We start from the raw sequence: 27,761 nt of genomic DNA on the forward strand, positions 1-27,761 counted from the left end.
AATAAATTTTTCGAGCCAGCCCAAATAGGAAAAGTCTGAGTCTTTAATATCCAATTAAACACCCTCCAAGAGCCAGAAATGGAGCACAAAGTGAAGTTTGGCTTAAGTAACCCTAGCCTGGAACAGTGATCAAGTCCTAAGTTCAAGCCCCAGGAGCAGGACACAAACAAACAAAAGAGATGTAGTAAAACTTACATGCATTCCATCACAGAAATTCAGTTCCAGTTGGCCAGCAGAGGCCCAGCTGCAGCGATTTTGCTCGTTAATGTAGGGTGATCTCTTGAGAAATTAATCCGAAATGCTGCGATGTGTGTAGTAGACTGGGGTAGTTAGGTGCTGGGTCGAACATGTCGAGATGAGGAGCAGGAGGACATATTCTAGCAAGAAAGACCTCTTATGTACTTAGCCCAGGAATTCTTCCAGTCATGGGACTATCAGGAATTGGAACTGGTTTGTCTACATAGACCAGAGGGGACTTTAAACTATACTTGGGATACTGTCCTTGAAACTACTCAGGGTAGGTGGATTTCTGTTCAATCTCTAAGAAGCACCAACCTCATTTTGAACTGTGCTCAGTCTGCTGCTTGTCAGAACCTTGAGGGGAGAGGATGTCATGTGCTCGAGGCTCGAGGCAGCCTCTTGTAATGTGGTAAGGTGGTTGGCAAGTGCCTGCTCTATCTTCCTCTTGTGAAGTTGTGAGCTTATCTGCTAGTTCTCAAGGTTCTGACCTCTCCTACTTCAGAAGCACCATGATGAACATTAGAAAATGGAGCGAGTTACAGATCCATTTCATTTGCACAGATACTTATTTTTTTCATGTATACCTCTAAAGCTTAAAAACAAAGTGCACTTCAGTCCATTTGAGGAAGTCTTCTCATGCTAGGAGACACCCCTTGTAAGGCTTTATTTATTCTTTGTGAGAGAACTTGTTTATTTTATTTTGCCAGTCCTGATGCTTGAACTCAGGGTGTGGACACTGTCCTTGGGTTTCTTTGTGTTCAAAGTGTAGTGCTTTGTCACTTGAGCCACAGCACCCCTTCTGGCTTTTTCTGTGTAGTTTATTGGAGATAAGAGTCTCGTGGACTTTTCTGCCTGGGCTGGCTTTGAACTGTGATCTTTACCTCTCAGCCTCCTGAGTAGCTAGAATTATAGGCGTGAGCTGCCAGTGCCCAATTTTGTGAGAGAATCTTATGGGAATCAGTGAAGCTCTGATTCTCCTGCCCACATTTTTTCTTGAACACAATTCATTCACGTGACCTTTACTTTTCAGTAAGAGCTCTTTATTTGTGAAGTACAGATTTCAAATAGCCTAATCAGTCCTCTGGCTTTGGGTGGATTCCTACCATTTCCTCCTGATTTATAATGTTATTTTAAAAACCAGCGGAGGTAGGAAGGAATAAAAAGTAGTGCTTGCATCTTCTTTATTGTTAAGAAAAGTTTCTGTGGCATTGAGGGAACTCCAACTCTACAGCAGGTACTGGTGTTCACACCTGTTATCCTAGCCACCTGGGAGGTTGAAATTGAAGTTCAAGGCCACCATGGGCAGAAAATGTTCACAAGCAACACTGGACTCTGTTGCATGTGCTGACATCCTAGCACCTATGGGAAGCCTCAAATAGGTGGACCACAGCTCAGGTACATGGCCCAGACAGGAAGCATGACACTAGCTTAAAAATAACCCACACAAACAAATGTGGGCTGGAGGCATAGCTTACAGGTGGAGTGAATGACTAGCAAGAATGAAGTCCTGAATTCAAACCCCAGGACTGCAAAAAAAAAAGAAAGAAAGAAAGAAAAAGAAAATGGTATGGTGGTGGTGGTGGTAGTGTGTGTGTGTGTGTGTGTGTGTGTGTGTGTGTGTATAATTTAAACATGTTTTAGTTTTGTTGTTACTGTTTTTTCAACTTCTTCATGGTACATGAAATTTAATGTCTCATACTTAGTGATGGAATTACTATCAGAAGTTTAAAAAATACAAAGGTGAAAAAATAACAATAAAATATAAGCAATAGATCTTAGGTCCAGGAGTATGAAGAAGAAAATACGGTGAGGTTTTGAGTACAGGTGGGAGCATTATGGATCTTGGATTTCTTTATTCCCAGACTGTGACTCATTACTTAGTTATTTTGAAATCTTGCTTCTTCAGTGAATTCTGAACTATCTCATGTGACCTGGGTTTCACAAAATGTGATGTTGTTACTTGTCTGTGCTGGTCTTGTCAAGTCTTGCAGAGTTACACTGCTGCTATGCTGATTTCTTGGCTGGAAGCCTAAGATTTCCCCATTTCCATAATGATGTTTATACTGCCTCGTGTTTAGAAACTGTTTGGAAGATCCATACTTTTCCAAGGTTCATGATGAGCTTTTGACCTCTCAGCTATTTGCCAGGCAGAATTTGAGTTGGAAAAGAGATAACTAGGGCCAGGAGAGTGGCTCAAGTGGTAGAAAACCTGCCTAGCAAGCAGGAGGCCCTGAGTTCAAACCCCAATACTGCCACACACAAAACAAGAAGTGTAAGCAGATGACCATCAAGGTGTGGTGAGTTGTCAGCGTTTCAACTTGAGACAAGCCTGGAAGTTTTCACTTCTGCTTCTCATTGAATAATATCAGGGCCACCTGGAAATCAGCAGAAAAATAAGACTGTACGTGAGGCTTTCCACTTGTCTTCATTTTCCCCCACTATCTCCTCATCATTAACATGAGAGTGATGATTTGCAAGGGATTTTTATTTTCCTTTCAGACTGGAGCTCAGCTCTTTGATTTCAAGGAGTCAACCTAGGGCAGGCTTTGGCAGTTGGACTTACTCTGCTGGCCTTGGTGCCAAGAATTTCTGATAGACATTGTGCAGAGTTCTGATAGGGACAGTGTGCAGAAGTGAGAGGAGAGGAGAAGGAGGTGTGTGTGGTCTCAGAGTGAGCAGTACACTCTGGCAAGGCTATAAACTGGAAGGCTTCCAGGTGGTAAGTATATTGAACATGTATAAACGTGCACTTCATGGGAGAAGACAAGGGGGAGAAAATGAAGAAATCTGCTCCTTTGCCTGTTTCTTTCCTAATTTCCGTTTCTACCCTGAGCCATTTTCTTGCACAACTTTTCGTCTTTGGATTGGATTCAACCGGGCTAGCCTTGAGGTTTTTGTTACTCAACCTCAGAGCTCAAAGATTATTTGAGCTCACAGCAAGTGAGGGACACATAGGTGAGTTGTGTTGGGCACTTATAATTGTGGCTTTTACAAAAGGAGTATGTTCTGACTTTTCCCCAGCACGTTCTTTTAGATTACTCGTTGGTATATTATTTAAGGAAAATAAAACAAAAGAAAAGAAAAAGAAAAACTTGACCCTAGACATATGAGCTGGTAAATAAGGGATATTACTTGTATGACTTTATATCTGATGCTTTAACTAACAAAATGACTTTTTACTCCTTTTTTTTTTTTTGCAATGAATGCAGAAGTTGGAATGCAGAGGACATGGAATAAGAACAAATTCTAGCACATGAATTTCATTCCTTTATCTTGTTCCTCCTCCTTCCTTTCCTCCTCTCCTCTTTCATTCCCTCCTCTCTCCCTCTTCCCTGGCCTCTAGTCTTTCATGTGTACTCGTCGCTACCACGATTTGAATATGATTTAACTGTGCTGTTCGGTGGTTCATATAGTGAGAACTTATTCCTTAGTGTAGCGGGATTGAGAAGTCATGGACTTTGTAGTGGGAGGTGGCTGGAATGGCCTCTTTCTGTCCACTGACTTCCTGTCTTGCAATGTTGTGGATTCGCCATCCCACGCAGTCCCAGTGTGATACATTTTTCATAAGGGAGCCCTCACCAGAGTCATTGCCTTGAGTTGGACTTCCAGCCTCCCAAACTGATGAACCTCTTGAAACCACCCAGGCTCAGGTATTTTAAAGCAGTAGAAAACAGACCGGTATAGTCTGTAAATATCTTTCAGAATCACTTATCTCTCATATATCCTTAAAAGACAGGTCCAGTTCTCAGGCCTTCTCCAAAGGGTCTCCAAGAGCATGGACCCGTCAAGCAGAAGGAGCAGAGAATGTCCTTTCCAAGCATACACAGCTGTGCAAGCATCCACATCCTCACATGCATGGCTCATTCATGTGCATTTAGCAGGGAAGTCTCTCTCTCTAGATGAAGAGCTTGCAAAATAAAACTTCCTTGGGAAATGCCAAATAATTACACTCATATTTTCAATTTAGTTTATGCTATATGCAGTCTCATTGCATTTTTATATGTGACATTATTCATGAAATATCATTATCCAACTAAATAATGTCATAAAAATTTCCTAGTTTGCATCTACTTGAAGCAATTCAGCTCAGAGATACCTTGTAACAGTTAAAAATGTCTTGGCTTTCACTTCATCTGATATATATGGTTGTATTATATAATCAAAGAGATATCTGAAATCTATTCTTAAAACTATTGGTTGGGGCCGTTAAGATTGGCAGTACACAAGCAAGTTTTTCTCTCCTGGGCGTGATATGACCTAGAGGTCAAGGGAGTGAAAGGGGAAGTGTAGGAAGGGGCACTGAATGAAAGAGACAACTGGGGTTTAATATTCGGTAGAAGTTGTCCTCAGGACCAGTGACAAGTTTTCCATCCTAAGAGGAAGAAAACAGGACTAAAGACAAGGGTGTAAAAGTTGGTCAAAAGAAGGAAGAGAAGCCGGGTGTGGTGGCTCACACCTAGTAATCCTAGCTACTCAGGAAGCTGAGATCTGAGGATCTCAGTTCAAAACCAGCGAGGGCACTAAAAAGTCCGTGAGACTCTCATCTCCAGTTAATCACCAGAAAACCAGAAGTGGCACTGTGTCTCAAGAGTAGGGCAGTAGCCTTGAGCTGAAGAGCTCAGGGACAGCACCCAGGCCCAGAGTTCAAGTCCTACAACACACACACACACACACACACACACACACACACACACACACACACACACACACACACACACACACACACACGGGAAGAGAATGTTGGAAGATTGAGGGAAAACTGTGAGAACCTGTGTGGAATGGACAGCCCTAGGAAATAACAGTAAGTAAAATGCAAAATTTTCAGGAACTTGTAAAACTGAAAACATTTCAACAAGTCCAGGGATGGATGACAGCTTGATTAAAAGAAAGAAAGAAAAACTGGAGGTGAAGTATGTCTTTTATTTTCTGAAATAGACTAAGCCTTCCTAGTAACAGGTAGTCCTAGAATATGCCAGAAGAGAAATAGTTCTCCAACCAGGATTTAGCAGAACATGTGAATTGGTTCACCAACAACATAAAAAAATAGGCTGTCATTGGGACTAATTTTAGAATTATTCATGATATCATAAAAGTGAAAAGAATTTAACTGTGCAATAATAAAATCGGAATTTCATATATTTTAAGAATTAACATAAATATCTTACCATCATTTCTTAAAGGCATTAAGTAATTTGAACTATTTTGAAATATGCCCCAAAATGGAAAGGCATTTCTATCTGCAGAATAGGATTTTCTAAAAAAAAAAAGTTTTCTTGAACTTGCTGAATTTTCCATAATGAATGTGACTTCTCTTTTTAAAACTCCAGGGGATTAAATGTGAATCCTTACCTCTGTTTGTGATTCAATTATAACTTATAAAAAATTCAGTAAATGCCCAGGTGCCAGTGGCTCATGCCTGTAATCCTAGCTACTCAGGAGGCTGAGATCTGAGGACCATGGTTCAAAGCCAGCCTGGGCATGAAAGTCCTTGAGACTCAACTCCAATTAACCATCAGAAAACCGGAAGTGGTGCTGTGATGCAAGTTGCGGAGCACTAACCTTGAGTTCAGGGACAACGCCCAGGCCTAGAGTTCAAACCCCATGGCCAAAAAAGAAAAGAAAAAACAGTAAACAAAAGAAGCCTTTAAAATGCATTAAAGATCCTCCATGCTTTAAAATAAAGTGGTAAACTCATTTAAAATTGAATAAAGCCTGATTTTTTAAAAAATCTAACGTCCTCCAATACATACATACACATACAATACTAAGGTTTGAACTCAGGTCCTTGCACTTGCTAGTTGGCACTCTACCACTTGAACCCCAATTCCAGCGCAGCCTTTGGATGGTTATTTTGGAAGTAGAGTCTAGCCCATGCTTGCTTTCTTCCCATGCTTGCTTCAATCCTCAGGTCTCCAGATCTCAGTTCCTCAGTAGCTGGGATTACAGGCGTGAGCCACTGGCACCTGATTTAGAATCCTTCAAATAGTAACACATTAAATAAAAGCTGTTAAATAAAAGCTCAGCATCTTCTCAGAAAGAATACAAGTCTGGATGCTGATAGGAGGCTGATATCTCTGAGTACTGTAATTTGAAGTCAGTCAGGCTGGACATCCTGGAGTTCTTAATCTCCAAATAACAACCCAGAAGCTAGAAGTGGAGTCCTGGCTCAAGTGATAGAATGGCTAGCCAGCCTTGAAAAAAGGTTAAAGGACAATACCAAATCCCCGAGTTCAAGCCCCAGAACTGAAATACACACACAAAGAAAAGAAAAAAGAATGAAAAATACTAAACCTGAGAAATTCCATCTTCTTTCTTCATTCTCTTATCTCCTAAGAATGAAAAAGAATGCTATATTTTTCCATGTCAGTAGCAGATCATTTGGGTTGAGCTGGTGAAATGAAACATTTGTGGTAACTTTGGGAATCAGTGACAGAAGAGCACTGTGGGACAATATCATTGAGAAAGAATTGATTTTCTCCAGTGTGCTCTAACGTTCCTTGAAATCTAAAGGTGTGAAAGCTGCCATGAACAAAGCCAAGCAGACATGTAGGTTTTTGCATGATGGAATGTCATGCTTCTTGATTGGTCAGACATGGGTTATCACAAACAAAAATGGATTGCCTTCTCTTAGTTGAAGGTGTTTGCATTTTTCAGGACTAGTTCATGGTAGGTTTTTTTTTTCAGCAAAAATGGAAAGCTAGCTTTCTTTTGCACATTTTCAAAAATTTTATAAGCTAATACTGACCCTCAAAACCCTCTTCATGAGAAGAGTTGAAAGTAAAATTATATTTTTGTGGTAACTAGCGAACAGAAGAAGGTCATGAAGCCTCTGATGGTTTCTAAATGAGCTCAATAATTCCAGCAGAGAGATGGTGAGTTGTTACCTACATTGGAAGTGTTTTATTCATACCATTTGTGCTTTGTTTTTGTTGAGCTATTGCTTCTTGGTGTTTTCGAAAGACAGCATAAAATATTTGGTTTTGATTTCTTTTCTGAAAGATAAAAGATGAAGTGCAATCTCATCAGATTTATATAAGAGTGGGTGCCATCTCATTGTAGTTGTCTAAATTGTTATTGCTTGTTCTTTTGCTAGAACTAGCTTGGGTATTGTCAGCATTTTAGAAAACTCGTCACAAATGCTGCCTTAACAGAGCAAGGTAAGACATCAAATACGGATGCTTCAGAAAAGTAAATTTAATAAGCAAACATCTCTGGTACCAAGTGATAGCCTATTTAAGTAAATGAGGTTTTATTTTTTTTCTTTTTAATTTTTTTTTTTTTTTTTTGCCAGACCTGGGTACTGATCTCAGGCCTTGGGCTTTTTCCTCAAGGCTAGCGCTCTACCACTTGAGCCAAAGCACCACTTCTGGCTTTTCTAGTGGTACTGAGGAATCGAACTCAAGTCTTCATGCATGCTAGGCAAGCACTCTACCACTTGGCCAAACTCCTGGCCCCTGGCTTTCATTTTTTAAGCTGAATTTTTTGTGTGCATGTGTTGTACTGAGTGTATACTCAGGGCCCCTGACTTGCTCAGCTGGTGCTTACTAACCAAGCCATAACTCCAGCTTAGTTTTTTGCTGGTTAATTTTGGATGAAGGACTTTTCTTCACTGGCTGGCTGGAAACTTTGGCGCTCTGGATTTTGAGCACCTAGGATTTAGTATTTTAAAATGTTTTTGGTAGTCCTGACAAACCAACCCAGGGCCTCAGACGTACTAGGGAAGCACTTTACCACTAGCCTCCATTAGATGTTAATGCGCTTTTGATATTTTATTAATCAACTGAAAGTTGCTTTTCAATGCAGCTGTAAATGTATAATTCATTGAGCCCTGCTTGTTTTATCAGATTAATGTTTTCCCCATACCCTTTGCGATATGTTGTGTTGCTTTTATTCCTGGTTACTAAGAAGGAAATGGGCACACCATGGAAACTCCTGTCCCTTTGTGTGAGTCTTGGCAGTTTTTGAAACTAATGGCATTTTCTGATCTGCTACTACCATTATTCTGTGTTTATACTATATATAAAAAAATTCCATTTTAGTTGGTACTCAGAACACATACACATGTGTCTACATATCTATAGGTTCCATATACGTGCCTAAACAACTTCGATCAAAAATATATAGGAAAAAGAAATATACCTGTGTTGAATATTACAAAGCATTCTGACTGTCATCATTCCCTAAACAAAAGTTTAACACTAGCTGTTGTGAATGTCAGAGGCAAATGCTCCATACACCATCTCATATGAGAGTCCTGTGCAGCCTCGGATTCTGGTGTCTCATGGGTGGAAAAATCCTGGAACCAATTTCCCCATGGATTCAGAGGGACAACTAACACATATATCCTATAGAACTTGGTGCTCATAGATAAATAAGAATGATTAACTTACACTGAAGTAATACCAGTCTATTCTGTGGGTTAAAAGTATGTATATGTCTCCCTTACTCCAGAAAGCAGAGGGTCAGTCATTGGGGAACCAATTTTTCTAGACCTCAGCGGGCATTGTATACAATGACCCCAAAATGTTAATCGTCTGTGTTTAGTTAACAGAAGTTATCCAACTTCTCTGGGCCTTCTTAATCTCTATATACCTCTCTCACCACATATACTGATATTTAAATAAAATGATACAAGGTGCCCTGGGCTGTGCACAGTTTAGTAAGAAGTGGTTGTTGGTCAGCCAGGCTCATGCTCATAATCTTAGCTACTCAGGAAGCTGAGGTCTGAGGAGCCAGTCAGGGCAGAAAAGTCAGCAAGGTTTTTATCTCCAGCATACCAGCAAAAAGCCAGAAGTAGAAGTGTGGCTCATATGGTAGACCATTAGCCTTCAGTTCAAGTGTCAGTTTTGGCATGAAAACAGAACAACCAAGCAAACGAGAATTGGTTGCTGGTGACTGGGAAGAGAATACCTCAGGGTATTTGAGCAGGTTTAGAGAATCTCTCCTTAACTAAAGAATCACAGGAGTAAACACTGTTTTTGGTGTTACCTTAAACATAAGAAAATATAGGAAATGGGGCAAGGAATTGCCATCTCCAAACTAGCCTGAGGTCCCACTTACCTAGGAATTCAAAAGTCTGGCCTGATTAAGAATAAGCAGACTTAAAAGTAAGGCACCTTTTCTTTTAACCTTTAAAAAAACATAAAAGGAATTCATCAAGCAGATAGGTTGTAAGTTTGGGAAGTAAAATTTTCACACAAAGCAAAGGGAACCCTTTCAAGGACGTTTGATGTAGGCCTTTCATTTCTGAGGATCATGGCACAGGCTCCTTGAACATCTGATCTAGAAATAGACTTTGAAGGGAGCAGGAATCTTGTTCTCTTCATCTACCTTATGGAACCAAATAAATTCACAGAGAAGCAATAGAGACATTGGTTTGGTTTTTATATTTATTTATTTATCCAGTCTTGGCTTGAACTCAGGGCCTGAGCACTGTCCCTGGGCTTTCTCAAAGCTAGAGCTCTACCACTCAAGCTACTGAACACTTTTTCTATGTATCAAATCGGGTCTTCGTGCATGCTAGGCAAGCAATTTACCACTAGGCTAAACTCCCTACTCCTGGTTTTATTTTTGATGCTTCCTATATGCTAAGCAAATGCTCCTCTACTGAGGTAGATTCTGAGTACAACACATCTTAATCAATGTTACCCCTTCCACCATCTTTCCCATCTCTTTCATCTCACTCAAGTTACCTGATTCTATTTTCATATATGTGCATTGAATATAATGACTGTGTTCATCTGTCCTTTTCTCCATTCATCTCCCTGCGGCCCCCTTCCCCCATCTAATCCTCTCCCTTGACAAAACATGGTGTAGCTTCCAGGTATTCACTTTGATAGCTGTTATTTGTTCAGAAGAGTTACACCATTGGAACCTTCTCCAGCATGTTTCATGCTTCCATCTGTCTGTGTATATATGCATATAATCCTATGGCTTCATATATGGTTATAATTTAGATCTAATTTCCACCCATGAGAGAAAACAGATGTCCTTGTCTCTCTGAGCCTGAGTTACTTCACTTAACATAAAATTTCTAGATCCATTCATTTTCCTGCAAATAACATTTCATTTCTGATAGATCAGTAAAAAAAATCCATTATATAATACACATATACATATTGTGTATGTACATTGTGTATGTACATATATGTGTGTGCGTGTGCATATGCATGTATACATATACATATATACATACATATATATATATATACCTATATCCCACCTTTTCTTCATCCATTCATCTACTGTAAGACACATGGACTGATTCTATAACTTGGCTATTTGTGAATAGATCCATAGAGCAATAGTGAACATGGGTGATGTGTAATAATCTGGGTAAATGCTCAGAAGTGGTATGTCCACGGCGAGAGAGTACTTTAGTGTTTTTAAGAAGCCTCCACACGGCCTTCCACAATGGTTGTACTAGTTTACAACAAATAGTTTAATTCTGGAGGGATGTGGGCGGGGGGGGGAAGGGGGGAGGAACTCTATCACAATGTTGGTGGGAACGTAAAGTAGTACAACCACTTTGGAAGCTAGGGACATTTTAAAGAAGAAAATAGAAGAATCGTCTGGGTTAGCTACCCTATCCAAGATTAAATATGACAAAGAGAAGAGTTCATTGTGAAAGAGGCAAATATTTTGTGGGATTCTCAAGGACCATGAATCAGCCAGTATAAATGAAGTTGAATTGTTGAAAGTCATTCTCAGGTGTTAAGAAGAACTATCCTTGCAGAGCCTAGACAGAAACAGGCAGAGGAATCTATCGATCCTGCTTGTGCCTTAATGAAATTCTACCTCAGGAAACAGTGAGAGGTGATTGTAACTAAGGTAGGGAAGGGGGAAAGCCAACAGGATGTGTAAAATGCTGCTTCAATAGCTGAGACACAAACAAGGCCACATGAAACAGAGGGATGGCAGAGAGCCAATGAGGACTACAAAGCAATAGCAGCCTGGAGGAAAAAGTCAGGAAATGAGAAGCAACTTACAAAACACATCAAGGGAAACATTCTTTAAGCACATCAGAAAAATCAGGACAGGGACATGTCCTTTGTCCAGTAAGTAGAGAAGAGAATGATGGTTTAAAATTTTATCAATAGGGCATTGTTGTCTATTTTTCTCCCCAAAGGAACATTTCTTAGTTTTAAAAGAATCTGAGCCAGGCACCAGTGGCTCATGCCTAGAATTCTAGCTGCTCATACAGCTGAAATCTGCAGATGGTGGTTCAAAGCCAACCTAGGCATTAAAATCTTTCAGACTCTTCAATTATCTACCGAAGAGCTGGAAGTGGCTAAGTGGTAGAGGGCCAGCTTTGGAGTGAGAAAGTCAACTGAGAACATGAAGACCAGAGTTTAAGCCCCAGGAATGGCATAAATTTAATAAAACAAAAAACTAATAGTATTGAGGTAGTTGAGTGTAAGCAAAATGATTAGAAGATCTGCCAAAAGGTTGAGCAGACAGTTTAGACTCAAATCTACAGCGATGACCTGTCTACAAGAATACTGATGTCTGTTATGCGTGCGAACATCACCTGGTGCCACTCGTACAAAGAACTCAGAAGAGTCAGAACGTGTCGCTTTGATGCAAAGTAGAGTGAAGAGTTGCCTTGGGCTGACAAATCTGGAAAGTTTTATGACCTGGAAGAAAATTTGGTGGTAGTTAGGGAAGGGAGATAGATACCAAGTCACAGCATTCATCCTAAAATAGCACCACAAAATTGATTTGGAAATAACCTTGCAGGGTAGAAGGGAGCAAGTATTAGCAGTGAAAGAGAGCAAATGGTGTCTGCCTGTGTGTGTGACAGATTGGCAACCCATCGATTGAGGGGGAGGGATAGATACAATCTAGTCTGATGTGAAGAAGGCTGATGAAGCTTGTCCATAAGTCACACCTATCAGGCCATAAAGACGTGATTAGTTTTCTCTATGCAAGTCTTTGAGGGGCTACCATACTGGATCACAGTGAGAGCATGTTTGAAAGCAGAGGCATTAGTGCCTGATACCTGTAATCTTAACTACTTGGAAAGCTAAGATTGGGAAGAAATCTCAGTGCCCAGGCAGAGAAGTTTTTAAGATGCTCTTTCAGTAGAAGAAAATGAGTGATGTTCTAATTCTTTGTGATGACCATATCACACGACCAGTATAGAGGAATGGACTGACTTTACTCTTTAAATTTTGCACTGCAGCAGAGGGGGCATTGAAGCATTCTCTTATCCATGAAGCTTTCTTGGTGAGGCGTGTAACGTAACTACAGGGGTAGCTACTTGAAGGACGGGTCAGCTGAATGAGTTTTTGTCTCTTGGGGGAAGCAAAAGGATTCTTAAAGAACAGCAGATTATCTCATATTGTTACAGTGTCTCACTTTGTTACCTGATATATCGGATATATTTGTATTTGGTTATTTGAAATTGTATAGGGAAGGGGGGAAAACAAGATGGGGGGTTGGAGGGAAGAGTAATGGGGACCAAGACATGTGAAAGGGTATCACTGTATGTGAATTAATGCACCTTCTATCTGGCAAAAATCATGTAACCCTTCTATTAATTACAATAAAAAATATATGAAAAAAAAAGAAAATGAGTGTAGTTGAATATGCCTGTCATTCTAGCTATAACATATAACCTAAATTAGTAGATGACAGTCCTAGTGAACGATGGGAAGAAAGTGAGGCCCTGTCTATCTGGAGGCATAGTTAGGCATAGCTCCGCACAATGCCCAGAGTTCAAACCTCTGTACCACCAAACAAACACAAAACCAAAGATGAGGGAGTTATCTCCTACCCCTCTGAACCATGTCAAAATTTGTATCTATTTTGAAGAACTCAGTCTTTCCTAAAATTGGTATTTTCCTTTTCCTACCACAATAGTGTGCGTAGCCCTCTGGGGAATTAGGAGGTAACTTCTTTACAGACTGTGCCCTGTGTGTGTTGCATAATTGCCGGTCTCCTTGGGGCCTCTCAGCTCTGTCAACAGGCCCTGTGCATTCTGCTCACCACTTTCACTGCTGCCCCAGCCTGGGATCTGGCATCTGGTTATAATATTGCAAAATGGATCCTGGTGTGGAAAGACGCATGGCACAGGAGGCTGCGGGCTCCAAGCCTGTCGTTATCTGGGTGATTTGTGGAGGCTGGAATATCTCATATATTTCCCAATAGTTGTCATATTATTGGCACTCAATTATTGCCGGAAGTATATGCCATTCCAATCAGAGCACATTGTCTTCTTGTAAAATGCAAATGGAATCCACACCCAACTTGGTGTTTGGAGGATCATAGCCATATTTCACCCTAATGGCTGAAAAATAGGAACACAGCTGTCCATCAGCTGTGACTGTGATGATGAACAATTTGTACAAGACCCAAAGATGGTACTCGAACAGTACTGAAGACTGGATGCCATGTGAAATGAGCCAGTCACGGAGGGCTAGCTCTTGTGATTGCATTCATAGGAAGTGTCCACAGTAGAAAGCCTAGACTAGTAGTAAGCCATGGCTGAGAGCTGGAGAAGCTAGGATGAAAAGAGTTGAGAGGATCTGCTAGTGGGTGTGGAATTTCACTGTGGGATTATGAGATATTCTACAACTGACTGCCTAGATAGGACAACCCTGTGGGTATGCCAGGTCCAGCCTGCTCGTCTCCCTCCTACCATCCCTCCCTCTCCTCTTTCCTCCCTCCTTCTCTTCTTTCTTCCTCGGTAATTTGAATTTAGGTTGATAGATAAGTACATGAGCCATATCCCCAGTCTTGTTTTTTTTTAGTTAAATGGTCTCATGTTTTTGCCTAGGGCTTGCATACGACTAAGATCCTCATACCTGAGTCTCCCATATAATTGAGATTACAAGTTTGAGCAACTACTCAGGCTTGTTTGTTCAGATAGGGCCTCACTAGCTTTCGCTCTGGCCTTGGCTTTTGGGCTGGCATTGACGTGGACCTGTCAAGTGTCAGGATTACAGGTGTGTGCTGACATACACAGCCAAATTGTATACCATAAATGAGAGTGCCCGGCCCCAGGTGATAGACCTCCAGCAAGAAAAAAAAGAATACAAAGAACATAGAGTTCAGAGGACACTGATTTCCCCCCCTATTTTCCATTTGTGCCTATGGCTAACTGTACTTGAATGTTTTCTCTAAGCCAGCCTTGCATTTGGACTGTGCTCAGCACGGAGGAGCCGCAGTGAGCATCTCTATGTCTGTCTTGCCCTTCCCAACACGAACTGAGAGCTGTGCCTCCATCCTCGTCACCCTGGGTCTGTGCTGATTTGCCCAGGACTTGGCATGCAGGATGGAAGTACAGGTGTTGGCTATATTTAGATAGAATGGCCTGGAAAGATCCTGCTTAAAGAAAGGGACTGCACTGTTGTGAGTTTAAGAGTTGCTTAGAAAACTTTGTATTGAAACAATTTCTTTTTTCAGTACTGGGTTCCACCCCCAATTCTTTTTTTTTTTTGCCAGTCCTGTATACTGAACTCAGGCACAAATTGTTCATCACAGTCACAGCTGATGGACTGCTGTGTTCCTATTTTTCAGCCATTAGGGTGAACTGAGCACTGTTCTTGGGCTTTTTTTTCTTCCTTCAGGGCTAGTGCTCTACCACTTGAGCCACACCACCACTTCTGGCTTTTCTATGTATGTGGTACCAAAGAATCGATCCCAGGGCTCTGTGCATGCTAGGCAAGTAACCTAACCACTAGGCCAAACTCCTGGGCCTCCACCCCTTATTCTGTGAGATCAAGACGTTCTTTTCAACAGGTGGCCTTTGGGAAAACAATATTTACATGGGAAACAAAGGCATTAGCCCTTGCCTTATACTATCTACACAACTAGTTACCCTAGAATGTTATTATTATAACATTAAAAATTATATTCAGGACTGGAGTTTGGCCTAGTGGTAGAGTGCTTGCCTAGCATGCATGAAGACCCGGGTTCGATTCCTCGGTACCACATACATAGAAAAAAGCCAGAAGTGGTGCTATGGCTTAAGTGGTAGAGTTCTAGCCCTGGTATACATACATACATACATATATATATATATATATATGTATGTATATATATTCAAAGAACCATAAGCTTAAGAGGGTTGACTATTTGGGCAGGGCACATTGGCTGACACCCATAAATTCCAGCTATTTAGCAAGTAAAGATGGAGATGATAGATAATTAAGCTAGCCCAAGCAGAAACTTAATGAAAACTCCATCTCACAGCAAATAAGCTGGGCATGGCATGTCATGCCTGTAATCCCGTCGATGCAGAAGGCAGGATTAAGAGGATCTCAGTCTATGGTTGGCTCCAGTTTAAAAAAAAAAAAAAAAAGAATGTGTGACTATTTAAAAAAATAACTAAAGCAAAAAAGGCCCAGAAGATATGGCTCAAATGGTCGTGATCCTGTCTAGCAAACTCAAGTCCCTCCAAAACAAAACAAAACAAAACAAAAAACCCACCCCAGTGTTGAGAGAGGTAACAATGATCAACATGCATGGTATTCATGAACTTTTATTTAAATAGCAGCTCTTTTAAAACACCTTAATATCTCAACATTAGAAATAAATTATTTTTTTAAGCCAGGCACCATGGCTCACACCTGTAATCCTAACTACTCAGGAGGCTGAGATCTTAGGATCATGGTTCAAAGTCAGCCTAGACACAAAAGTCCATGAGACTCTTATCTCCAATTAACCACCAGAAAACTGGAAGTGATGCTGTGGCTCAACGTGGTCAAGTTCCTAGCCTTGAGCTGAAGAGCTCAGGGACAGCACCCAGGCCCAGAGTTCCAGCTCCAGGACTGACACCCTCTCCCCCCCTCCCCCCAAAAAAACAAAATCACATCTTGAAAGATACATTTAGATGTCATCTCAAGAATCTGTGACAATGTTTTATAACAAGGAAATGACTAGAACTCTTCATGTACACAGTGGTACACAGTCGGACTGTTTTCATGTGCAGTGGCTTTGTGGTTTTTAACATGTGTCCATCATATAGTGACAAGGTATCCCAGCTGACTTTTCATAAAAGTCTGCCTCTACAGCATTCAGGACTGATTGGGTCTCTGAGATAAATGTGCCACAGCAAGATGTGGAGGTTGGGGTAGATTCCAAGTTCATTCTGACCTTATTGTTGGGGAATGTGGAAACCCGAAGCCTTCCTTGAGTTAACAAGAATAGTGAAGGATTTTCCTCCTGCACAGACCCAGTCTTTTCCAACAGAGGACGACCTTTTAATAGCTTTTCATGTTCCACAGATCTATACTTAACCATGGTCAGAGAACGGTCCCTGCCAGGAGATTTCCTTATTTGTACATGTTATAGTTCCAGGGAGAGACCTAACTATTTCTGGGGAAAGAAAATAAATGAGATTTCCTTTTATCTGTCTTGCATATGTTTAATGGTGGGATTGTGTCTTGGCTCCTGAGTTAGAACAGACTGTGGAGCAAGTGGGCTGAGGCCCATAGGAATTGTTCAGAGAAACAATACAGGCCATGAGAAAGGGTAGAGACAGTATATAGGCTGTTGTTTGGCCTTCAAATAAATATATTTGCTTAGACTGTCCATAGTAACATTTTCAGTTAGAGCCTAAGATTTCCCGTATTAGTCATTTTTAAATATCTGCTTCCATGATGTTAAGTGTCTTCAAACTCCAGAACTTTTTCATCATTCAGAACTACAAATCCATATCTATTGAACAATAACTCAGCATTTTCCTTTCTTAACCAACATCCAATTTTCCATTCCTCTTAGTTTGACTGCTATAGAGCGTCCATATAAGTAAAAAAAATCATACAGTGATTATCTTTCATGTGTGTGATTTATTTATCATGGTACTAAAGGTTCATCTGTGTTGTAGCCTATATCAGAATGTCCTTCATTTTTTCAGGCTGGGTAATATTCCATTGTGTGTCAATATTCCATTTTGTTTTTATGTTCCTCTTTCAGTGGACAGCTGAGTTCTGTTCATCAACATGCTGTCTTTGTCTCAATAAGACTGTTTTAGAATCTGAAGATTCTTCCTGGGTAGAGCTGGACTCTTGTTAGGCACTTGGACGTTGGCTCAGGGACTGTGAAGGCACCTAGGAATAGTCTAAGCCATTGCTTAGAAACAATGACAGCAGTTGATCATCATCATTGATACCTGGGCTCTTTCTCACTTCAAGTTTAGACAAGTGTGGAAGACAAAGGGTGAAGGTGGTTGAGAGCTCATGTCTTGAATGGCTCTCACCCACTGCCCACCTCTGGAAGAAGTTTCTCTAGAGTGTTTGCAGACCTGTCATTAGCATGAAGTGAGGTGAGAAGCACAGGCACTCTGTGATCATTCCCATCAGACTTATTTTTAAAGGCTTTGCTAGTAAGCTACTTAGAAGTTGGGAAAATAGGCATGGAGGCAGGCCACCATTTCAAGTTTTCATATCCTCTTCTCCTGTAATATAGATCCTCCTTAACATTTGGCTTGCATTTCTCAAAGAAAGAACTGGAAACTTGCTGCATTTTTTTTTTTATCCACGTACTGGCTTTGAATACTCTTGGCATTGGGTAAAGAGGAGATCTGTAGTTGGAATCTTGCCATGGAAAAAGCCATAAGGCTTACATCACAAGTTTTATTTTTAAAATTATTTTGTTTTCATAGCTGGGGATTACTCTGTTGGCATGAAAGAAGGGAAAATGAAAAAATGTATACTAGAATAAAAGTCAGAATACTAATTAAAACGAGTTCACACACATTAAACAAATACAACAAATTCCATATCAGTACTGGGGCTTGAACTTGTAGTCCCATGCCTGCCTTAGCTTTTTCACTCAAGGCTGGCACCCTAGCACCAAGACACAGTTCCACATCGTACTGTTTGCTTCTTACATGTACGTTTGGAGTCTTCTGGATTTGTGTGCCTATGCTGGTTTCTAATCTTAATCCCAGCTCCCAGCCTCCACTAGTTAGGATTACAGGTATGAACTAGCACCGGAATGGTACAATTATTCTTAACAGTATTCCCAGTAAATTTGCTTCTAAAATAATTACTTTGGTTTATTTTACTAGCCACATAATAAACTCAACATCTTTTACAACTCCACATTCAATGAGGAACATGTATTTGAAGTCAATTTTAAAGGAAAATAAAAGCAATGGAGTAAGGCAAATATTGAACTAATTGAGAAAGGAAAAGTCTAATTCAATGAAGATTTGTTTCTATGGCACTGGTGGGTCCTGCATGTAAACCTAGCTACTCAGGAGGCAGAAATGTGAGGATCACAGTTTGAAGCTATTTGGAATAAGTAGCTTGGAGCAAAAAAGCTAAGTGAGTGCATACGGCCCTGAATTCAAGCCACAGTATCTGTACTTGTGTGCGTGCGTGTGCACACACGCACGCGCGCACACACACACAGAGTTTGATTTATACATATTTTAGCAACATCCCTGTGTAATCTCTGTCATCAAGAAAAAGGAGGCATGTGCCAGATTTACTGAACTTCTTACAGGATGAGAGCTATCTGAAGGAATAAAATGCACAAATGACGTTTCTTCTTAAAAAGACTTTTCTCAGTAGAAGATCACGTATGCTCAGCAGAAAAGACAGTTAAGCTGTCACAGAGTTCATGTCTCCACAATTGCTGTAGCTCAGAAAGCAGGGGAGCAGGTTCTTTGCAGGGATGTTGTTGGATGGCAGGAGAACTGGAGCATGAAAAGAACCTAGTCCTGCAGTAAAAGATAGAAGGAAATGAGGAGATTAAAAGAAGGCATGACATATGACTAGCCTTTACCTTGGTTAAGATAGTTTGAATTAATAAATTAAATGTTATTACCAAGGAGTTGTACAAAAGGATTAAAATTCCATAAGTAAGGTAAGGAGTAGAGTGCTTCTTGGACAATGTTACCCCCACTCCCTTCGTTACACTTTTTTTTGTTGTTTGGTGGGTCTTGGTGGTGGACCTCTGGGCCTGGGCATTGTCCTGGAGCTCTTCAGCTCAAGGCTACTGCCCTACCCCTTGAGCCACAGCACCGTCTCTGGTTTTCTAGTAATTAATTGGAGATAAGAGTCTATCGATCTTTAGTGCCTGGGCTGGCTTTGAACTGCGATCCTCAGATCCCAGCCTCCTGAGTAGCTAGGATTACAGGCGTGAGCCACTGTGCCCAGCATCACTTCTTGTTTTATTTTGTTTTGGTTTTAAGGGAAGAATGGAGGTAACTCAATCACTTTTGGCTTTGGGCATAGAAACATGTGAAGTCCCACCATGGTTGTCCCGGCAGCAGGTACTTCCTGCTCCTAACCATGGGACCTGGCTGATGAGCATCTACGGCCAATAAAAATGCTGCTTTTTCACCGCACAGAATTCCAGGAGCAGCTACAGTGCAGCCTGGCTGAAACTAGAGGGAGGCAGGAGGTCCACTTTCCATCATGGAATGACAAAAGTTGTTTAAGTTTTATTGTGCTGTCCTGAAGCCAGTCTTTGCATTGATTATCTCCTGCATGTTTCCAAGACCAGTTAGAAGTACCTAGGACAGAAGACATAAGGAATTAAAGAAAAAATCTCCCGACAGAGAAGCAAGGAAATTATTATTATTATTTTTTTTTTTGCCAGTCCTGGGCTTGAGCTCAGGGCCTGAGCGCTGTCCTTGGACTTTCTCAAGGCTAGAGCTCTACCACTTGAGCCTCAGCACCACTTCCGGCTTTTTTGTATGTATGTGGTAGCAAGGAATCGAACCCAGGTCTTCGTGCATGCTAGGCAAGCACTCAACCACTAGGCCAAACTCCCGGCCCTGGCAAGGAAATTATGCTTCTTTAATTTTCTACATCTCCAGAAGGAGACAGAAAACTCTTTTACCACAAGTAGTTGATCTTGAAATAGAATATGCATATCCTCTCTATACAGGTGGGAGTTTAGGTTATCCTTGTTGGGTTGTAGAGTTAAGTGATGGAATGGAAGACACTTCATTAAACACATTATCCCTAAACTCCTTTCCTGTAGTCCTTGGAGCGAGCTGAGTGAACACATGGCAAGTGGGCAGGTAGAGAGGTGAGTGATAAGTGTGGTGGAGGTATGTGTGAAAATTACACATAACATCTTACTTGCAAGAGTCGTTTCCTGGGTTGATCATACCTAGTGGGCCATTATATTTCAACTGTCACCTTTTGGAAGAGTGAATATGTGCCTAGAGTTTTAGAGTCTTACTTTACTTGATCACTCAGCTGTGAGGTTGTGTGTGTGTGTGTGTGTGTGTGTGTGTAGATGGGTGGCTCACTAGGACCCTTTTTGCTCAGTGTGCTGTTGGGAAAGTTCAAGTCATTCAGGAGAAGACAAGTTGGGGAGCTCTGGAAGATAAAGGCCTTTCTTCTTGCTTGGGTGGAAGAAGAATTCATGAAATATGATATCATGGACAGTTCCCTCTTGCTCCACTTACTTCCTTTTGGGATCCCTTTTCCTGCACTTTAGTAAACCCCTCCTCAGCTAGGTTTATTGATAGTGAATCCCATCTAGTCAATCTATTATATGTCATCTACTTTTAGTGATAAGGTGTCCAGGCCCTGCTTATCTCAGTAAGAACCTGTGTATGGATTTGCAGGGCGTAGGAGGCAAGTTGGTGAGGGATTTCTGGAGCACACATGGAAGCTCTGAAGTGGAGTCATTATCCACAGTGTGTCTACAGGTCAGGGCCCCGCATGCCCACACGTGTGATAGCACAAGAGCCTATCCAGGCTGAAGCCAGAGAGCTCACCAGGACTACCTCACCTAGGGCCAGGTGCTGCCCACCCTTCCTGATACTCTCACAAAGGATCACTGGCCCTGTCCACAGCTGGCCTGGGCCGGCCTGAGCCTGGCTCCCTCTGGACCTTGGCTCTCTCTGACTGCTGCCTTGTCTGCTGTGCTATTAGCGCTACTGGAGTAGGGAAGGTGGCAAGTGAATCCAGGACACGGGATTAGGTTTTTCACTGTTGGAACTTGCAGCTGACTCAGGAAGTACATTGTTGAAGGGCTCTGCATCTCCTTTAAGGAGAGATTAAGTCCAAGAAAAGTTAACCTACACAGGCAAGTCCATGAGATGTTTATCTCAATCACCCCAAATCCTGAAATGGAGCTGTGGCTCATATGACAGGAGAAAGGGACAGCTTCCAGGCCCCGAATTCAAAACCCAATACTGACACAAATAGAGAAAAAAAAGTATAAACTTGTTTTATACTGATCCATTACATAGTCCATCGGTTTAAACTCTCTGAATTGTAAAGCTGTTTCATTGTAAAGTTGTTGTATCTCAAATTCAGCTACATATAGAGAAGTTCTAGGTTGGACTAGAAATGGATAGAAACAGTGTTATTCTTGCTCAGCTTATCTAGTCTTAACAGTAACTCAGAGACAGGGAATGGCTGCTATGCCTTAGCTGATCATTTGCAAGTGGGATTTATTGGCTTTGTAAAAGAGATAGGAGGTCATCCAGATACTTGGTGAATAATGAGAGGGCCTGCATGCCAGACATCCCTAAGAATTAAATTACCACAGAGCAAATAATTCTGAAAATTATGAGTGACCTTCTCAACTTTGTCTTGCCTGGGAGTACAAAATGAAGGAGGCAGTGTGGCTTTTCAGTGATCTGAGAGTTGATGGGTGGCAGCTGGCCGGTTCCTGTGGGGTTCTTTAAGGCACTGCTAGGGGTGGAAAGAATGTCGAGGTCTCCATAGGGCCCTAGAACGACCCCATGCTCCTCCCCACCAATCGGATTAAGGGCAGCCTGGCGGGGGAGTGTGGCACAGCCGTGTATTTGGACCTCATTCATGGCAAAACCCAACTCTGCAGTAGCACTGTAAGTCGGTTGTCAGGAGCCACTTCTGTCTTCCCGTCCCTCCCAGACATAATTTGCGCAACCGTCATGTTTCCATACTGTCTAGCGACCAGGCATGTTTCCTCTGCCTACTGGAGAATTAAAAGGCAGGCAACTATTTAAAGCGGACGAAGTTCATCTGAAAGTGAAAGGACAGCAGCAGAAGGAGACTCTCCCAAGGGGTCTCCCAGACGGGTGAAGTGGGGGCCCCCCTGGAACTCAGGCTTTGCGTCTCCTCCCCTGGGCTTGGCGCTGGTGCCCAACGGACTGCGCGTGCGCACCGCGGCGCTTTTCATTGGCTGAGCAGGTGCACTATGGGAACGAGAGGCGCCACGTGCCGCGGCCGGGCTTCAGATCCTAGCGCTACCCATCTAACAGTCCGCCTTTCCCTCAGTTCTCTCCTGTTTTCAGCTTGTTTCGGGAATGCTCTGCCCGGAAGGTGAGTTCAGGGCGCACCGTGCGAACTTCTTTTGGAAGAGTACTTGGTAATCTTCCAAGTGTTCTGGAAGCCTCCCCGGGGCCTTGCTCGTCGTCCTCGTATGTGAGTGGCAGCCACACGCGGGCGGCCATGGCAGTAAACAGCTGGGACCGTGTGCAGGTTGCTCGGAGCTGTTTCCTGCTCCTTGACCTGGCTGGTCTAGGTTTTCTCCGAGTAGGACCAAAGCTGTGGGTAGAGCCGAAGCTGTGCGCATGCTCAGAGCTCAGTTTTTCCACTGTGCTTGCTATCTCCAGGCATTTTAGCAAAGTCTGTTTTGAGTTGAATTATTATGAGCATGCATTCCATTTTAATTCATTGTAATTGGAGAGATAAACATCCAGCTTCTTCAAGAGCTCCTAGAATCCACTCTTCTGATTAGAAAGGATTGAAAGATCTTGTTTCACGAGTCAAAGATGTGACTAGACATTAAAAATGACAGTATAGAGTACCTGTCTTGCAAGTATGAGGCAATACTGCTAAACCACAACCACAACCCCACAACGAATAGTAGAACAGCCAATGAGTGGGGTAGTGACAACTTTGCTCAGTTCTTCCTGACTTCTCCCCATGGGCCACAAGCACAGAGCCTGGCAGACAGCACCCAGAGCTTGAGCCATTTCCACTATGCCATCTTTGAAACTGATTCGGTGAGATGAGATCTCTGGTGGTCCTGGCATCTTGGAAGGCAATCTGTATCTAGAGCAAGGCAGAGTTAAGATTTGCCCTGAAAAGTTCTTCTACTCCTTTATTTGAATGCATAAGGAAACCTAGGCTCAGACAGGCAGCTAAATTACATTGAGTTAAGGGTAGGGCTTGGATGAAAAATCAGGTGTCTGACACTCAGCCCAGAATTTTCTGGACCCCTACCTGCCTCTCACAGAGGGATGTCAGCAGTCATTCCACACATCTCATTTATACCACTGCCAGCCATTGTGGAAGTTTCCAGAATAAATGTGGCATGAAGACTCAGCTGTCTTGCCTGCACCTGGACTGCTGTGACTAGTCTTACTTCTGACGCAAGTTGGCCAGCATCTTTGAGGTTTCGGGTTTGGGCTTTATGTTCTGGGAGAGGAAAATAGAAATTTTAGTTGCATTTGTGATGGTCTTCAAGAAAGACCCTATGTCTTATCTCCCCTCCTTGCCAAAAATTATCTTAGCTAGACCTCATATATTACAAGAGGCTGCTTCTAAAGCAAAGCCTGTTGGCACATTGGCCCAGTGTGAGCTGGAGCCTGCCATGCCAGCCCATCATCTCTGTTACCTCTGAGCCAGCAGCCCCATCCACCAGAAACGGTTGAAGTGATGATATAATGCATTCTACAAACTCTGTAATAGGAGGAAACAGAAACCAGACTTTGAAAGAGCCTTTTCCTAAAGGGTTCTGAGTATTTTTGTTTAGTGCTGTATGGAAGGGGAGGGTATATAGGTGCAAATTGAAAAGAAGGTTTGCCAAATAGAAATTCCAGATCATGTGGGTATTTCCTCCTTTGGAAAGTGTGAGAACAGCCAAGGAGCACGAGATCCTGGGACATCTAGGATTATAGGTGTGAGCCACTGGTGCTTGTTTTAACCCAGTGTTTTGAAAGCCATGGTGTACTATATGCAAAAGTAATACATTTGTTTTCTAAAGCATAGGTCAGGCTTTTCGATTAGAAGGGAATAGAGGGATTGGGGCCTTCCCTGAGGAATGTGCTCCCAGAGGACCCGGGGTAGACAAGACCCCATAGGCTCTGACTAAGCCACATATTGCCTTGTGTACTATATACTGTTTCTTAGTCCTCTCCACACATCTTCCTTCCCTGTAACAGACTAGAATATGAAATTATTATGACTATTATTATTGCCTTCGGACGAGGAGACTGACGTGGAACCTATGGCCATGGTCCCCCAGAGATTAAAAATTCAAATCAAGCCAGCTGTGTGGCTCATACCTTTAATCCTAGCTACTCATTAGGCCAAGAGTTGAGGATCATGGTTTAACCAGCCAAGACAGGAAAATCCATGAGATTCTTTCTTCCAAAAACCACCAAAACCGTGTAAGTGGAGCTATGGCTCAAGTGGTAGAAAGAGTACTAGCCTTGAGCAAAATAGATTAAGGACAGTGCCGAGGACATAAGTTCAAGCCCTAGGATCAGTGCTCATATACACAAATCCAAATTAAGGCCTAAACTCTTAAAATTTATTATTTTTCAGTGTTGGGACTTGAACTAAAGGCCTGGACACTGAGCTTCTTTTGCTCAAGGTTAGCATTCTACCACTTAAGTTTATGTGGTACTGAAGGCTTCATGTATGCCAGGCAGTCACTCCATCCTTAAGCCACATTCCCAGCCCCCTAAAGTTATATTCTTATCTATTCTTCTGCATTCACAGGCTGACTGTAGGATGACTTAGGGCTACTAGGGCTGCTTGGGAAAAAAAAAATCCTACGAGTTACAAACTCATATGCATATCTGCCTTGAGCCTCTTTTCATTAGAAGTTACTCCTTTGTGGCTGTTTGTTGACCTTTTAGCATCCAGCAATCATGTTAAAGTTGTTGGTGAGGTATTGAGCCTCACAAGGCTACATAAGTTTATTCCATCTTTACTGGCCTGAACATTTAAAGAAAGGATTCAATTACAGCCAATTTTCTTAGCTGAGTAACTTTTTTTTTTTTTGACTCCCAAAGAGACAGAGTGTTCTTTAGTCCTGAATTACTGACAGACTACAAGCTTTTAGAGTAGAATTACTTCAAAAACTATTTTCTGACATTGCCTTGTATAATCTTGAGTGCTATATCACAGGGCGAAACCAGTTCTTCCAGGGCAGCTTTATCAGATCACTCAGACCTCACAGAAACCATGGATCCCTCCATCACTGGCATTCATTGTGTAAGTGATTGTCTTGCTGCAGGTTTTCAGGCTTGCTGCAAGGTTTCAGGACTGCTGCAGGGTTTCAGTGCTGCTTGCAGACAAGCAGAATGACACTGAGCAAATGACTGGCAGACAGACTGAGGATGATGGAGGCCATGCTCAAGCTAGCAGAGTGCACAGTGTCTTACTCCCTCTGTGTCTAGGATGCAGCTACTTCCTCTCATCATATTACAGGCTGGCTCTCCCTGCCTCAACCCCCCCACCAGGCAATGATGGCAGATGAACATGAAAAGTAGAATGATGGAGGCTTGCTTAATAAAGAGGCTACAAACTTCACCCAATTTTCAGTCTCCCCATAAAAAAAACCCTTCCCCTCCTCTTTGATTTTTAATTCATTTGTCAATATATAGGAAAATATAATATACAAATACATCCATGAATATATTCATATATTTATGACTATATATTCAATGCTGGTTTCCTTTTCTTTCTTCCTTCTTTATTTCTTTCATCTCTTTTTATCATTTTTCTTTTCTTTCTTTTGAAACAAACCATAAAGGCAAGCACAAAACAAATCATTTCTAGCATGCACGAAGTAGTGCTGTGGCTCTGATGGTAGAGTGCTAACCTTGAAGAAAGCCCAAGAACAGTACTCAGGCCCTAATTCAAGCCCCAGGACTGGCCAAAAAATATATATATGTGTGTGTGTGTGTGTGTGTGTGTGTGTGTGTGTGTGTGTGTGTGTGTGTGTGTAAAACATAATTTTTGTCACTTCAGCAATTCCTTTAAGGTAACAGTGAGGTCATTTGCATTTTTGTGGTTAACATCTTAACGTCTTTATATTTAAGAACTTGCCTGATTAGTATTATCTCTGAGGATAGTCACCATATCACAGTGTATTGACAAACTGATGACAGGAAACTTGATCAAGCCCATTGTGTTCTCTGCTTTGCACTCTGGCGGTCCACACCCTTCCACACAGGTGGGACCTACTGGGAGGTGAAAAGAGGTTTCTGTGTGAGTTTCCTTTTGTAATCTTGAACAAACTCCTCTATGCTTATAGAGACTTACGTTTCAAGATCCTTTGAGAATTCCCCTCTTGTTGATGATAATCAGGGCCATACACTGGCTAAAATAGCTGCCAAACCCCCAGCCATTTTTCTTCAGTACTTGTGGAAAGCGGTATTACATTTTTGCCTGGTTGAACTGGACTGCATTCTCCTTACAATTCCTGAATAGCGGGGATAACAGGCATGTATCACCATACCTAGCTCTAGTAATAGGATCTGGTTGTTAACTTTTTGCCTGGTTTGGACTCAACCACATTCTTTCTAATCTTTGCCTAAAGAGTAGCTGACATTGCTGGTGTGAGCCTCTGAACCTAGAAGAAAAGTTTCTTCTTTAGAAGCAAAAAAGTATTTCCTTCCATGGTGGATTTTTTTTTAATTTTTTGGTTGTTTTCATTTTCCTGTCCCAGGATTTGAACTCGGGGTTTCATGCGTGCTTGGACTGATCATTCAGCTGATAGTTTATCACTATGCTGGCTTCAATCTGTGATTCTCCTGAGGTGTGATATAAAAAAATGTCCAAAAATAAATCAGTAGGACCAAAGAGAATGAAAATTTCCAAGTGTTGCACAGGAAGCCTTGAAGACTGAAGGCAGACTCCAGGCTTCATTGTGCTGAAGTAACTATGGTCTGAGTTGCATTCCTGTACATACTCAGCTCTGTCTGGTGTGACAGTCTGGAGGCAAAGTGAACTGCATTCACAGGACTTGCTTTTGTTTGTGTTCATTTGTTTGTTGCAGGTACTAGGCTTGAATGCAAGGCCTAGGCCTCTATCCCCCCCCCCTTTTTTTCCCCTGAAAGCTAATGCTCTACCATTTGAGCCCCAGCTCCACTTCCAGCCTTTGATAGTTAATTGGAGACGAGTCTCATGTCTGGGCTGGCTTTGAACTAGGGGAGCCTCAGGTCTCAGCCACCTGAGTTTAGTTGTGAGTACACATATGAGCCACTGGTGCCTGGCTTCATAGGACTACTTTTTCAGGATAATCCTCCAGTGGGCAATGGCCCAGTGGCCCGCACCAGTCAAGATGGTGGCCTTAGGCCTCCTCCAAACTGTATTGAATTTAGGAGAGACAGACTCTCGAAGTCCTCTGGAACTCTAGGACAACTTCAGGAAAAATAGGTCTGTACTTAAATGATCTGAAGTAAATTCAAATTAGCCTGTGGGAGGATATCTGGGAGGGAGGAGTCTGATCTTTAGGTAGGGCTTCCCTTTAACATTCCACTGTAAAGCACAGGATCCGACTATCAAGGTGTTTTTTGTTTGTTTGTTTTTTGCCAGTCCTGGGCCATGAACTCAGGGCCTGAGCACTGTCCTTGGACTTTCTCAGGGCTA

General features: G+C 42.0%; 1 protein-coding gene and 1 long non-coding RNA gene across 2 annotated transcripts in view; one reads left to right on the top strand and one right to left on the bottom strand.

Annotated features, from left to right (window-relative positions):
* The window catches only part of Kiaa1217 (KIAA1217 ortholog), a 241,203-nt gene that overhangs the window by 80,692 nt on the left and 132,750 nt on the right, over window positions 1-27,761 (top strand). The gene's annotated exons all lie outside the window — the stretch shown is intronic.
* Window positions 16,305-21,864, bottom strand: LOC150046003 (uncharacterized). Its single transcript, XR_016532708.1, has 4 exons — window positions 21,744-21,864; window positions 19,452-19,714; window positions 18,698-18,916; window positions 16,305-17,863 (listed from the first exon to the last, which is right to left on the bottom strand). It is a non-coding gene; the product is annotated as an uncharacterized LOC150046003 (long non-coding RNA).

Source organism: Megascapheus bottae, chromosome 26 (assembly GCF_031878675.1).
Source record: "Megascapheus bottae isolate mThoBot1 chromosome 26, mThoBot2.hap1, whole genome shotgun sequence".
NCBI lineage: Eukaryota > Metazoa > Chordata > Mammalia > Rodentia > Geomyidae > Megascapheus > Megascapheus bottae.